General features: G+C 34.8%; 1 protein-coding gene across 3 annotated transcripts in view; it reads right to left on the bottom strand.

Annotated features, from left to right (window-relative positions):
• Nucleotides 1-13802, bottom strand: part of LOC134231195 (succinyl-CoA:3-ketoacid coenzyme A transferase 1, mitochondrial-like) — a 67318-nt gene that overhangs the window by 11584 nt on the left and 41932 nt on the right. The gene's annotated exons all lie outside the window — the stretch shown is intronic.

Raw genomic sequence — 13802 nt, forward strand, 5'->3', positions numbered from 1 at the left:
TCATAGGAAAGGAAATTAAAATTGTTAACATTGCAGGTTCCAGTAAATGTTCAACCAAGCCTCTTTCGTTACTTCTCACTAAAATACTGACATTAGTGAAGGAAAAACTTCAAGAGTACTGTACAACTATATATTCAAGAAGTGGTGTAAATCAGATGTGGATACTTAAAAATTCTAAAGAACTTTTAGACAATTTGAAGTCACAAGACTTTACAAAAATCAACAGCATTAAAACTTACGACTTTTCAACTTTATACACAACAATTCCCCACGACAAATTAAAATCCAGGCTTTTTGATATCATTGACAGCTGCTTCTTTAACAAAAATGGAACTCGTAAGTTTACTTACCTCGTCATTGGTCATTTGAAAAATTATTTTGTTAAAACAGATTCTGATTGCATAAGTACTCTGAAGTTGACATCAAGAAGATGCTTGAGTTTCTGATTGACAATATCTATGTGGTTTTTGGAGACCATGTATTCCAACAATGTATTGGAATTCCCATGGGTACAAATTGCGCTCCGTTATTAGCAGACTTGTTTTTATATTCATATGAAGCAGAATTTATGCAAAATCTTTTACGTGAAAAGAAGAAAACACTTGCTGTGGCCTTCAACTCGACATTTAGATATATCGACGACGTATTGTCAATTAATAATGATAATTTCCATTCCTACGTCGACACGATATATCCTGGTGAGCTTGAGATAAAAGATACCACAGAGTCCGACACTTCTGCTTCATACTTGGATATTTTACTTGAAAAAGACACTAATGGTAATCTAACAACCAAGCTATATGATAAACGTGATGACTTTAACTTTTCTATCGTCAACTTCCCTTACTTATGCAGCAATATACCTTCATCACCTTCATACGGAGTATTTATATCTCAGTTGATTCGATACACAACAGCATGCTCTACGTATGAACAATTTCTTAAACAAAGTAAATTATTGACAAGCAAGTTGATGAAACAAGAATATCAACAGTCTCGTTTAAAGTCATCATTTTGTAAATTCTATGGTCGATACAATGACATTGTCAGCAAATACAATTTATCATTGAATGAAATGATGACTGACGTTTTTCATACCAATTGTTAGTCCATTATTTATACACTGAATTGACCACGGATTTTTTCCATTATATCCTTATTATGACAACGAGCACACGGCGGGTGTGACCGGTCGGCAGGGGATGCTCACTCCTCCATGGCACCTGATCCCACCTCTGATGTTTCGGAGGTCCGTGTTTGCTCTGCTCTTATTTTGTATATTTGTTTAATGGACGTTGAGATTGAATACTGTTCGTTATTTCCATATCCTTCTTCATGAAAACCTTTTTCCTGAAATTCGCAACCATGAAACATTAAACGAATTGAACATACAAAGCAATATGACATATCTACATTCAATAGAACAGATGATAGGTTCACCCCTCCTGACACAGTATCAAGTCATAAAGCTTCAGAAATTTACAGCTAATGTCCTTCAGCGAACTGCTTTTATATTATACATGGAAACTTACATACATAAAAACAAACTGAGGTATAGAGCTGACAAAATCTCCTGTCACATGATGAAATTAGCAGCCAAGTTTGGTTGTATTACTGACATGCTGTACATAGCCATGTATAATTGCAAGACAGTTAGATACATGGAAGCTTTATCTATTATAGAGATGATCAAGGTCAAGTTAGTACAGCCATATGTGGTGCTTGGGTATAATGTAGATACAGAGATGTATACTAAGGCTGTAGGAGGACAGTCCTGGTCTACAAAGATGAGACAAGCTGTAGCATGGGATATCACACTTTACAATGATATCCATTACATCAGTGAACTGATACCAGAACAACAGTCTGCTCTACAGAATGACTGGCCTGTATTTTACATTCCACCCTTAATACTGTTATACATGGTAGAGATCTTGTGCTACAGACACGTAGACACAATGAGAGCACAAACAGCTCTAGATGTCCTACAGACCATAGTTCATTATGGTCAGGGACAGCTTATAGATTCACGTCTCAGAAACATATCGTGGCATATCTGGGGATCTGTCAACAGGTGACAGGGAACCTCCAGGCAGCTCTATACTCATACCAACAATCTCTCAGACAAATACCATAATACAACATACAAACAGCTACACTTAGGAAAATGGAGCAATGAGATTTCTTTCCGTAAGATTACTTTATTAGTAAAATAAATGCCATGTTACAACGCACTTTGAAAAATTACGCACTTTGAAAAAATTTTTCAAAGTGTGTTAAAATTTGGGACCAAGCTAACGCACTTTGAAAAAAATAATTTTTTTTTTCAAAGTGCGTTAATATCGACCATATGAACGCACTTTGAAAAAAAATGTAAAAATTGATCAATATTACTTCAAATAATCGGTTTGATAAATAACAGATCCTGGTTTAATAACTTTTTTATGATAAAGTCACTGTAGGACCTGAGACATTGACGTTTTTAATATTTAAGGTTTTGATAAAATAAAAAGGAAAATTAAAGGGTCTTTAAAGAGTGACGATTGTTTAAGTTCATTAATTCGTTTCTTCTCCTTTTTTGTTTAAATTCTAATCTTTAATAAGTAGATGTAAAGGTGTATAGGGGGCACAAAAAGAGGACAGCTTCAAGCAACTCAGCATTTATCATAATAAAAAGGGGCCAATTTGATTGTTCAAAACTATGAAAATTCTTTCTCTCTCATACGTTTTACTGTACTTAAAAATTTCTGTTTTAATTTAATTATTTATTATTGAAGGTTTTCAACGTCATACCAGTTAGGTACATGTAAATACATAATTATAGACATCGAGACTGGGCAAAGGGTCATGGGAGGGGCTAACCCCCTCACTTATTTTGGAAATATATATAAATCGTATAAGCATTGAAAATGCAGCGTACCCTTTTTAGGTTTATTGCTCCCCTTCCCCGTTTGTTACCGACACTTATGTATTGGAAAGATAAAGATTTGGACATAGAGATCTTATACCTGTCTTCTCTTTTTGACGGGAGTAAAATCAATTCATTTTTTAGGTTAGGGTTAGACTTAGTTTTTTAAAACATAAATAACAAATTAAATCTTTCCATGACTAAAATATGATTTTTTTTCAAAGTGCGTTAAGTGTCTCCATTGTAAAATATATTGATGTAGGCTCTTAACGCACTTTGAAAAATTTTTTCAAAGTGCGTTGAGTTGGTCCCAAAATTAACGCACTTTGAAAAATTTTTCAAAGTGCGTTGATTTTGTCCAAATTTTAACGCACTTTGAAAAATTTTTTCAAAGTGCGTTGTCACAATGCCATACATTTATGAAAGATTAGCTGATAGAAATTAGATCCTTGTATTTCTCATTTCAAAGTCTCTGAATGATTCTTTATTTTAGAATAAGTGGTCCATTGGCAGTAATGCTAACCCCAGTCACATATGCCTGCTGTTCTTCAGCTAATTTTTAGGGGTATTTAACCCATCTTTATTCCCATGAAATTATGTCCCCATGTATAGAAACCAATTTTGATCCACAAAACATGAGGATAGCCCCGGTGTAACATCATCGTATAATGTGGCTTTGATGTTATGGAGGTCTTTTCTCTGCATACAAATCTGGGTTTTAAAATATCACTCAAAATTATGTCCAACTTTAATCCTCATGAATATAACTTGGAAATAAATGAGTCTTTGATTTTTTTATTAAATGAATTTCAAAATTAACTTTATAGAGAATTTGCTTTAGGAAATAAGCTAATAATTTTCACTAAGGATGCTTTGTGGAAGTGTAGTTAAAATTGGCCCAGTAGATCTGTAAAAAGTTTACAGACAGATGAGCTACGGACAAAATGTGAGTTTTAAGCGTAGGTGAGCTAATAAAAACAGAAGTGTTCAAATAGCTAGAACAGGACAGTAAAGGTCAGATGTCTGTGACCTTGTAAATCCTCACTCTATGCCTTCTATACCTTTCTTTCACTAATTTTACATAAGTCAGGGAATCACATGTGAACCAAACTAAGGTGTAATTTCTATCTCATAAGCCATGTTCTGCTTATAGGAAATTAATTTGTTGCCCGATATCTAAACTTATTCCATAAACTATATACTGTAAATCACTATTTATTCACGAGAACTTTATTTTCATGTAATAACTGAAGACAACTGACCTGCTTGTGAAAATTTCATTCTTGGATATACATGTACATATATTTATATTTCTAAAGATGATTTAGAGCAAGAACAATAATTTGTAAATATTCTGTTTCACTAATAAAGAAATGATGAAAATGAAGTGACCTGGGGTTACTTTAGATGATTTACTCATCTGATTCATAAAATCATCAAACTTTTTTCATAAATTGTCACCAAAACACCAGCAACATATACTAGTATCTCTTTTTCCTCCGACAAAATTAATCAGAGTTTGTTCAAAATAATTGTTGCAAACGTTTTTTTTTTCATCTTTCGTTTTAGTAAAGAAAGTCTTTTTCAATCATTCAGATAATAATGATTCAAATTTCATCATTCAAAGTGCATTTTTTTAAAAACAAAAATCAATCTGATTTCATGTAACAGATTTTAGTTATTGATCGTGCACATTAGCTGAATAAAAATTTCTCAGTCGATTGACATGCGTAGAAAGCCAATATCACTTGTAACATTTTGAGCCTTCAGATTAATCAAGGGGACACTCATCCTAATGCCAGGTAACAAACTTTAAACAAAAAAAAATTAATACCAAAACACATATGGTAATCACCAATATCCATAAACCTGCAAAGGCAACTAAACTAAGATGGAATCAAACTCTCACAATCCACCACATAGTGGATACAGTACCTGTAAGGGCAAACAGGCATACTGATAGACAGCAGCAAATTAAAGAAGTATGCTTTCCTCTCTTCAAAGGAGGGCATAAATCACATTTAGTATACTTAGTTTGCTAACTTGATACCAATAGGCAGGAAAGGAGAACAAAAAAATGCATTACGACTAATCAGTAATAATTAGTATAGTGCCCCAATGTAATAATTATATTGTTTTGAAATGATAATTCCTGGTTAAAGTTTAGAATTTATTCAAGTCCAAAAGTACAAAATCAAAATTCACATTTTTACACAAAAATTCCTAAAGTGAGAGTGAATTACAAACAAACTCAGGCACGTCTCATCTTTGACAACTCCTCCCACATTTCATAAATGAACCAATGAAACAAGTTAAAAGACAGTAGAAAAGTTTGGGGAAAGCTCAATTACATTAATTTATAACACAGGAAACAATTTGAGTAAGCATAACAAATTCAAAGAAACACCAGTCTAAGATCTGACCATAAACCTGATAACAATTATGAGCTAATAGCATCGATACCGTGGGATGGAGAGAGAGATGTCAAGTTTGAGAAATTACAAACACGTGCAGCAGTGCTCTTTCTGAAGATCAAATAAAACAATTAATTTTCAATTACAAATTCCCAGTACATCAATTATAATCTTTAAACAATACCTAAATCATAAGTACATCTTAGAAACTAACAAATTGTCTTTATTAAAAATATGAATTTATACGCATGTATATAACATCCGCCCCCTAAAAAAAAATTGGCATACAATTTTAAACATTAAACAATAAAGACAATTATAAAATACGCACACAAAAGAAATGCTATACAAAATGATAATGAAGAAAATATAATACATGTACAAGAAGAAAAATACATCCTAGTAATGAAATCAGAAGTGAATAAAATGTTTTTGAAGCATGTATTCACCATTCATTGGTACCATCAAACACTCGCACATTTATACGAACATAATATTCAAATCAGAGTGCATCATAAGAACTCATAACTTGCGCTGCAATGCATAGTAAAAAAATGTAAACAACAAATTCTCGAATATGGTTGTTCAAAGTATAACCTGTATGGAATAACACATCCTCGGTTAGAATAAATCATACCACTTTCAAATAAAGATAATACAATATTCAATTACAGAATTGCATAAGGTATAACCCTGTTGGAATAAAACATCCTTGGTTAGCAAAAGCAACTAATATATCAAACCAACACAAAATTTTTACGATGTATGTCACAAATACTGCATACTACTACTATATAGAATTGCATAAGGTATAACCCTGTCGGAATAAAACATCCTTGGTTAGAAAAGCAATTTCAATATCAAACCAATACAAAATTTTCATATCACACGCTGTATGCCACAAATATCGCATACTAGTAATTCCTACCTTCTCAATTTCTACCGTTTTCAACAATATGTATAAGCTGTAATACTTGTGGAATAAAACATCCGTAATTACATAAACATACATATGACACACTGTAAATTAATACAGATCAAAAGTATCAAACAAACATATTATGCAAACAAAAAAATAAAATATATCAACAGTATACACAAATGTAACATGCATTTTTTTTCAATGATTTTCTGTTTTTACATTTTTTTTTTTTTCAAGTGTTCATAATCATTTTAATACATTGTATAAAGACGTCATAAGTTAGGTGGCGGTCGCGTGTCGATAGCACGTTTGGCTTTAGCATTTAAAGCCGACAATGGAACCCAAATTGCATTTTCGGCTGGTTCACCCACAATTTGTACTAAATATTTGGAATGTCGTTTTCCTAATACCCGTTTAATTTTGTGAAATCCATCAATGCTCCGAATAACGACGAATTTTTCAGCGTGTTCCTTCATATATGATTGTATACCTTTGTGTAAAGTTTCAAAGTTCAGTATAACGTTTGTAAGAGGAAATTTAGGTCGTTGGCCATATAAAATCTCATATGGTGAAAATCCTAAAGTTGTATTTACAGACGTGTTCATCGCAAAGACGACGGCCGGTAGGAATTTCTTCCAGGATTTCCTGTCGTTTGAAATATATGGCGTCAATTTCTCGGCTAAGGTAGAATGTGTCCGTTCACATGCTCCGAGACAATGATGTACAAAACTAGGCGTGAATTCCTGCGTGATGTGAAGACTTTTACACAGTTCTCTGGTAACTTCTGCCACAAATTCACTGCCCTGGTCACTAATAAGGGTATTACACACACCAAATAATGTAAATAATTGAAAAAGCGCATTAGATACTGTTAAAGCATCTTTGTTTTTAATAGGGATTGCAAACAAATATTTTGAAAACATATCAACAGCTGTGAAAATGTAACTATCACCGTCCGGTGTTGGCGGTAAACGTCCATATAAATCAATCTCCCAGACTTCAAAGGGTGATGAAGGCATTTGATATGCGGTGATCTTTGACTTTGTTGTAGTTTGCGTCATCTTTCGTTTTTGACAGAAATCACAAGATTTTACATAATCATAAACAAGTGTTGCTAGTTTCGGACAGTAAAAGTTTTCTTTGATTTTATCCAATGTGTCTTGAATTCCTCCATGTCCGCCCATTGGTGAATCGTGGTAAACCTCTAGCACTTTTAATACGAGATCCTGCGATAATACCATCTGGTATGGATTCAAAGTCTTCGATCTCTTGGATTTTATTATCTTTGAATGATATAGAATGCCATCAAATATTGCAAAGTCGGTATGCTTCAGCATTATTTCACGGGCTGCCTTTTGTGATGATGGTAATTGGTCACTTGTGAGATACAAGATAAGTGGCAATAGAGAGGCATCATTTCTTTGTGATTGAGTGATGTAATCGTGGGTCACGCCAATTTCTTTAATTATGTCTGGACGTGGCTGTACTGGTATGTCTAATTCTGATTCACTACAACTAGCGTGGCCCGAAGTGACCTCTTGAGGAGGAGAATGTTGGTCAGGGTGTTTATCAGATTTGTTTTGCTCATTAACACTAAATTTCTCACAGTGGGTAGTAATTGAATCACTGGTTTCTGTTGGCTGAGTGTTTGTCTGTCTAGACCGTTCCTCATCCAAATTTGTTTTGTCAATTTGCGTGCGAGAGAATTTAGGCAAGTCACGTGTGTCATTGGCAAGAAGAGGCATTTTTGCATTATAGCGAGGTATATCGATGTTGTCCTCAGTATCAGCGTCATAAACATTTTCAATATTCACAAAATTGCAACGCATGTGATCTTGCGCTAATAGCGTTTTCAGGGACTGTCCATTTGGTAAAGTGATTGATGTTGGTGGGTCATTTACATAGGGGAAAAATGGATCGTCCTCGTCCGGGCTTGCATCCAAAATTGTTGGAAATTCAGGATTTCTCGATAATTTTGAATCAGGAACTACCATCTGAGCTGCAGGTTTATATTCTATTGAGAAATCATAACGTTGTAAAAGAGCTAACCATCGTTCATAGATAGCTCCCCGAAGTTGTTTTTGAAACAGCGGTTTTAAGGCCTGATGGTCACACTCCACAGTAAAACGTTTCCCACTTAAATATGTCGAACAGTCAAGAATAGCGGTAACCATTCCAAGTAGTTCTAATTTAGTTGGTCCATATGAACTCTGCCACTTTGTTAGACCTTTAGACCCAAATCTTACCACACGAGGGGTTCCATCAGGGTGTTTTTGGTATAACATGTATCCAATTCCTTTGCTAGACGTGTCTACTGCAAGTCTAAATTCAAGGTCAAAGCGCGGAAAAGCCAGCACGGGGCTCTGTAGTAAAAGACGTTTTAATTCCTGAAACGCTGATTCTTGTTCGTCTGTCCAAATGTATCTTGCGTTGGATTTGAGGAGTTTATTCAGGGGGTTAGCCACTGCGGAATAATTTGGTATAAACTTCCGAAACCAGTTAAAAAAGGTTCACGTCGCAATTCATTAGCATTCTTTGGTGCTGGTAACGTTTCAATAGCTTGTAGTTTATCAGATGGGGGACTTATTCCATGTTTGGATATCACATGCCCCAGAAATGTGCATGAAGATTGAGCAAATGCACACTTTTTGGGGTTGATCTTAAGTCCTGCATTTCTAAGGCGAGCAAAAACTTCTTCAAGATCTTTGATATGTTCATCGAATGTAGACGAAGCAACTATTGCATCATCAATGTAACACAAAACTGAACGGAATGTCATGCCGCTAAAAACTTTGTCCATCAACATTTGAAAGGAGTTTGGGCTGGTTTTCAAACCCATGGGCAAGCGCTTGAATTTGTATGTTCCGAAACAAGTATTAAATGCAGTGTATTTTGTCGATTCAGGGGATATACACATTTGAAAAAATCCTGAACTCAAATCTATACTGCTGATGTAGTGCGGAGTTCGCTCAGAAAAGGATTCCGTAAGTTCTTGTAAGTTCGGAATGTTGTATCTGAAATCTTGACTCTGTGAATTAAGATATCGGAAATCACAACAAAAACGGTACGAGGTCATGCTGTACTCCTTTGTAATGTTGTCCGGTTTTTCGGCGGGTTTATTTCGCTTAGAAATCAACACAATAGGACTCGTAATAGGCAGGTCTTCCTTCTCGTCCACAGGTACAATAATGCCTTGACGTAACAGTTCATCTAACTGATGCCGCAACACTTCCCGTTTTTCAGGCGGAAGTCTGTATGGTTTGTGGTGTTTTGAAATTGCGCCTGGCTTTAGATGAATGGTATGTTGCACAACCTTAGTGACACCAATATCGGGATTGTCACTCGTAACAAAACAGTCTTTGTTGGCCCATAGTGCATTTTGCAATGCTGTCATCTCGTGAGTGTCTAATTCAGTATTAAGGGTGAAATTTGTCATGAAATTTTCCAACGACTCGCCACCTACATCATTTTCCCTACCACTACTATTTACAGAAACATTTGCACACATACGTAAATCATCATTATCATTCATTGTTGAGATAACATGATCATGCAATGGCTCAAAATAAGCAATGACATTGTTTCTACCAATATTTACATGTTTGTCTGAAACATTCAACATTTTGACTGGCACCGTATGCCCTATGTCTACAGAAGCAATTGATTTAGCTACAATCAAACCTCTATCCATCATAACATCATTTGGTAAACATACACCTGTTAAACCAATATGAACATGATTCGGCACCTTTGCTTTGACAATCATACTTGAATGTGGAGGTAAAGTAACATAAGATGCATTCCTTACCTTAATTTGTGAATTAAAATCCATACATACAGACATTGATCGAAAATCTAACACAACTCCTAATGACATTAAAAACTGGGTGCCAAGAATAATTGGGTGAGACAATTCCTGAATCACAAATACTGGAATAAACACATGGGATTCCCTGTCGGACAACTGCATCTGGATTCTAGCAGTACCTAAAATTTTAACATGTTGACCATTTGCAAATTGCACTTCAGGATTTTTAGAAGGCATGAGATCACTTTTTGTTTTCGAGCCTAAACTCTGATAGAATTTTGAAGAAATTATATTGACTGTACTACCCGAATCCAGCAATGCAGAGACCGAGACGGAACCCAGATATACTGGCAAATATATAAGTTTTCCTTGCTGAAAAATGTCACATTTCCCGGCACCATTTCTCGTTTGATTTTCGGAGCCCAAGACAGATGCCGCATTTATCCCGGGCGTTGTCCGTTTTTTGCATCAGGGGCGCGATTCTTGGGCAATGCAGACTTGTGCTGTTGACAGTCGGTCGCGATATGTCCTTGTTGGTGGCATAATTGACATTTCGCATTGGGCTTCTTTCCACCATTACCGTTCCAATTGCACACTCGTTGAATGTGTCCTTCACCAGAACAACTGTGGCACGTACGGACATTCGCGCGGTCTTGATTGTAATTCTGCATCCCTCTTGGACGGTCGCGACTGTCCAGCCTGTCAGTAATGGACTTCATCATCTGGAAGAGTTGTTCATCTCGACCACGGCTAGGCTTCTCCTCGATACGGACTGCAGCTACAGTGTTAGGGGGGCTCGTCCTGTATCCATACGCCTCACCAAGTTTGGCTTGTTGTAAAGCATCCGTAAAATTTGTGACGGATGCGGTCCGTACAAAGAACGCTAACAGTTGTGGTAGTTCATTGACAAATTTGGTTATAAGGTCTCTCTCTGGTTTTTGTAGTTTAGTCCCTTTTTCTAGAATTTTGCTATGAAAGTCCTCAATGGGCTGTGTGGGACTGAGAGAAAGACTCTCAAATATAGCACTCTCTGCAACCATATTTGGATCCAGCATATCAGTTTTGGCGTACTGACATACGAAAGCGTGTCTCACAGATGTCCATGTGCCCTTTGACGTATCATCCAAAGAGTTAAACCAAATTAGGGCAGGGCCTTTTAGGTGTAGATGAAAGGCAGCAATCCTTCGGCTGTCATCCCTCAGGTTTTGAAAAATACAAAAGGATTCAAATTCAGATAGAAAGTTTTGGCCATTCTCACTGGCAAATCCCGAAAACTTGCGTATAAAAACTTTGTCCGAAATTGGCAGGGGAATTTGTGTGTTACATCTCCCATAGGTTTGATTCAGACGTGGCCGAAAGATTGGTGTTTCCTCCCAATCATCCATGTTCAAATCTGTTGGTGCTGGAGACACATAATTTTCTGGTCTATACATTTTTGTCAGTTTATGTAGTCCGAATAAAAAGAAAAGGTGAATACAATAGATCCAAAGTTTAATCCAAAGTCACTAATGAAATTTTAGATTCTCCACCATGTAATAATTATATTGTTTTGAAATGATAATTCCTGGTTAAAGTTTAGAATTTATTCAAGTCCAAAAGTACAAAATCAAAATTCACATTTTTACACAAAAATTCCTAAAGTGAGAGTGAATTACAAACAAACTCAGGCACGTCTCATCTTTGACAACTCCTCCCACATTTCATAAATGAACCAATGAAACAAGTTAAAAGACAGTAGAAAAGTTTGGGGAAAGCTCAATTACATTAATTTATAACACAGGAAACAATTTGAGTAAGCATAACAAATTCAAAGAAACACCAGTCTAAGATCTGACCATAAACCTGATAACAATTATGAGCTAATAGCATCGATACCGTGGGATGGAGAGAGAGATGTCAAGTTTGAGAAATTACAAACACGTGCAGCAGTGCTCTTTCTGAAGATCAAATAAAACAATTTTCAATTACAAATTCCCAGTACATCAATTATAATATTTAAACAATACCTAAATCATAAGTACATCTTAGAAACTAACAAATTGTCTTTATCAAAAATATGAATTTATACGCATGTATATAACACCAAACCCCACGAAACCCTTGACCCTGGATCCATACATTTCATAATTTTGGAAAAGGCATCCTTACTCATCATAAATGTTTGATTAATACCAAGGAGCAGATTTCAAAGCAATAATTCATTTTCAATTTTAATCATTAGAGCCACCCCTCCTGCCTTTCCCCTATCATATGGTATCCTTGTCCAAGCTGGGGCTTGAAATTCACAATTCTGGAAGAATGACCCTTGCTTATTGATACAAAATTGCATCATATTTCTATGTATCCTTTTTAATTGTTAAAGTTTTTAGTAATTACTGCATAATTTTATAGCTGTGTGGTACTTTATACAGTAATTGTATAAACTGTATAGTACTGTATAATTGTATAACTGTGTAGTAGTATGAAATCTAATAACTATGTAGTACAATATTATTATCTTAAACTGTTTAATAATGAATCATTGTACAACTGTGTAGTACTTCATATTGACAATTAAACTGTGAAGTATTTAGTGGCTACTACAAGGACATCATCAACAACTACACAGTTATTGTTTCCATGTACACTGATGTAAATTGGTAAAAATCCCGACATTCCTATCTTGTCATCTTGCTGTACACATTTTTTCACAGATCCTTGTCATCAGGGATTTTATTTGTAATGATTTTTTTGGAAATAAAATTTATTTCATAAAAATTTTCAAGTAGCATTTTATCATCTGAAAATCCAATATTTTAAATGCATGTACATGTATAATGGATGCTAAACGATTCTTAATGATATCATAAATATACATGTATGTGTAGTTCAGTGGTCACTGTTAATTCCCTCTATCCTACACAATCCTACTTTAACTCTATTACTCTGAATCACTATTGGTCAAAGACACAACAATGATTATAACGACAATTACAATGACAGTAATCAAGACGGAGAAACAGATGATTTTTTTTTCTTCCTCCTGACACACTGATGTTTCTTTGCGTCCTCTAACTGTTGATTCCCACTCTGTACGTCATCCACTGCTAGTTCTATTTTTTATGTGTTACAAACAAAAACAGAAAATAGTACAGAAATATCACTTTTATTCTGAAATGAAACATATATCAGAATGTTTACATACATCATCAATGAAAAAACATTATATGATTAAAAATGCCCTCAGATATAAATATTCATTGTACATGTATTATTTGTACACATTTCAAACCTTCATGTAAAAAGGTGTCAAAATGTTTAATACAAGTATAAAGACCAAGGACAATTTATTTTTGGGAGGAAAAAATAAAAGGTAAAATGTCAAGACTCTATCAGAAAAAAGAAATATATCATGGAATAAAAAATCAATTACAATCTAATTTGTGGGAGAAAAAGTTGTAAAAAGTGTTCAAATTGACCTTTACTTTTATTTAATTGCGACAGATTATTACATTTTTACCCGTGAAATACTGTAATTTATTCATTGAATAAAAATGATATCCTGTCACAGTGTGAAAGGATATCAAAATGATATCCTGTCACAGTGTGACGAATATCAGAAGTGCGGGAAAACTCTCGATTTCCCTTCCCATAACGAAGATTGTTGTAATAAAAATCTTTCTTGGCCTAATATAAACTAGATAGAAATAAATAAACTGTCCTGACAGCAAATAAAACTGTCAAAATTGCCAAAATATGTTGCTAAATCCA

The sequence above is a fragment of the Saccostrea cucullata genome, unplaced genomic scaffold (genome assembly GCF_032062105.1).
Source record: "Saccostrea cucullata isolate Sc308-1 unplaced genomic scaffold, CSIRO_AGI_Scuc_v1 ctg3825, whole genome shotgun sequence".
In the NCBI taxonomy this organism is placed as follows: Eukaryota; Metazoa; Mollusca; class Bivalvia; order Ostreida; family Ostreidae; genus Saccostrea; species Saccostrea cuccullata.